The 2,500-nt window shown below is 46.2% G+C and overlaps 1 protein-coding gene across 1 annotated transcript in view; it reads left to right on the forward strand.

Annotated features, from left to right (window-relative positions):
- Positions 1-2,500, forward strand: part of klhdc8b (kelch domain containing 8B) — an 87,131-nt gene that overhangs the window by 1,738 nt on the left and 82,893 nt on the right. The window lies entirely within an intron of this gene.

A 2,500-nucleotide genomic window follows, 5' to 3' on the forward strand; every position in this document is an offset into this window, starting at 1 on the left:
TGAGCCAGAGATTGTGCCTGGAGAATAGCGCTCAGAGAATCTAGCATTAGAATTCAGCTCAAGGACAATACAGTACACCTGCTCACCTGGAGTTGGTTGTGAAAATACCCTGATAATTGAACATATTAGCTTTTAATTGAGGCATTGCTTTTAATGTGATTGAAGTCATTCAGTTAGAGTTTTATACTGTGGATAATGAGCATGCCGCATGAAGTGCATTTGAGGGACTTAACTGTGAGGGGATGGAGATGGAGCTGATGGATTTCCACTGCATATAGCATTAGCTGCCTAAACTCCTCCTCCGTGGACTCATGATAAGATCAATATTCGCAGTGGTGGCTATCCCACTGAAATCACCCGCATTCTAATTAATGCCCTCGGAAATGAACTGTGTTGGAGTGCTGTGGTAACAAGAGCACGATACTACATAGAATGAAGTCCTCTCTCTCTTTCTCTCCTTCTGTCCTTCTCTCTCTCTCTCTCTATCCCTCCCTCTCTCTCTCCCCCTCTCTCACCCAGTGTGCTGCACTCTTTCTCCCCTGCGTTGGTGTATGAAAGTTGGCGCTTGCATGTTGAATATTTATACATGTTTTAAAAAAGGAAACAATCTGCAGTTGCAGTAGTGAACTGGTGGCTGTTTGGCTTTGGAACACTCCCCTGCAGCTCCCCCTCCATCGCTGTTTCCCTGATGCAGCAGAGAGATTGTGCTACCATTGGCTATTTTATCTTCAGCGCTCAGGTGTTTTGCTGCTTACAGGTTGTTCCACACTGTATTTAATGGTGACAGAGAGAGAGAGAGTAGAAGAAAAAGCACAATAATTAATTGAGGAGAGGAAAGACCCTGAAGCTATTCAAGTGCAGTATATCCTACCTTCCAAATGCTTGAGTAGGTGTATGTAGGCCTATGTGTGTGCAGAAAAATGAATGTGCACGTACGTCTCTGCCAGCATGACCATGAATACTGATTTGAGTTTGAGTGTGTGTGTGTGTGTGTGTGTGTGTGTGTGTGTGTGTGTGTGTGTGTGTGTGTGTGTGTGTATGTGTGTGTGTGTGCGCGTGTGTGTGTGTTTGTGTGTGTGTGTTTGTGTGTAATGTGGTTTTGGCTGCTTTTCTCTCTTGATTATGTGTAATTGGATAATTGGAGGTCGAGGTACCCTTTCTTTGCCCTGTTTTTCCTTCAGTGTCTAGTCACTGCAAGAGCCATGCGGAATCACTTCAACTCATTTCTCCTTCAGCGATGGCTCAGCTTTCGCCACATGTTGTTATGGCCCACCAGACCTTCAGCTTTTCCCTTCCTTGTTATGTCCTCCATTGTATCAGAGACTTTCTAATGAGGAGACACAGCACTCAAAAAATACTCCATAGAAATGCATGGGGCTAGTTTGTCACGCCAATATGGCCGTTGTCTACACATATCCCACCCCTTCCTCGGCAAAACGTCGACATGTGAATACATTGAGCCAATCATATGGTGTGTTGTGAAGACATCGTGCCAATCATGTGTTGTGATCTCGCCGCTGGAGCAAGATTGGTGTCGTGAAGCCTTGCGCACGCGCAGTTCGACCCAAAGACTGTGCCCGATGAGTGCCCATAAAACGTTGATATATGGCCGCCGAGTGGAGGGACTTGCCTAAAAGGACTTGTATCTAGATGCACCAGATGGGTTGGTTTGAGGGCCTGATTTCTGCTGAATGGCTGGCAAATGCACACACACACGCACACACACACACACACACACACACACACACACACACACACACACACACACACACACACACACATACACATACACTTTGGTTTTAGGCAACTTCATCCCCATATTTGGTTGCCATTTTGAGTTTGGATTTTGCCAAAGTTATTCACATCACATTTTGTTACCGCTGATTACCTCATTCACGCACTTCAGAAACCGAATGAAACCAGTCTGGCGCTGTTGTGTTGAGTGAGTTGGGCAGTAGGTATTTATGGCAGTGATAGCAGGTTATGCGTAGGCGAGAGCAAACCTTTTCTGTTTCTACACTAATATCATCATGTGACCCAGCCGCCTAAAACCATTCAAGTGTGTAACAGGAGAGAGCGATTCAGTGGGTTTGCCAGGAGCAGGATTACAGGGTAGCACCGGGCTGGCTGACGTCACCGTAGACGTTGTGTGCGTGGGTAAGTGGAATCGTGTCTTTGGGTTAATTACTCCCGATTGCTCATCATCTGAGGCCAATGGCGGCGCTGAACTCCCGATGCCAGCGCTGATTGTTTTTGGGAGACGGAACTAACTCCCATTTGACCCAGATTCTGCCAATCAGGAAGTGGGAAAGCGCTAACTTGGGTAATGTTGGCAGATTCCTGACAATATGTCTGAAAGATATATGTCTTGATGACAGAGTCGGCTTCAACAAGCCAAAATAACCACAATTTGACCCAGGAACCCTGGTGGACTAGGTCTGTGGCACACGGGAGAACAGAAAGGGCACAGAATTGGGACAGATGTGAACCTGATATAATG

Source organism: Alosa pseudoharengus, unplaced genomic scaffold (genome assembly GCF_046254945.1).
Source record: "Alosa pseudoharengus isolate Yale_2024_CS ecotype anadromous, Long Island Sound unplaced genomic scaffold, YU_APseudo_1.1 YU_APseudo_1.1_scf_9, whole genome shotgun sequence".
NCBI classification, from domain to species: domain Eukaryota; kingdom Metazoa; phylum Chordata; class Actinopteri; order Clupeiformes; family Clupeidae; genus Alosa; species Alosa pseudoharengus.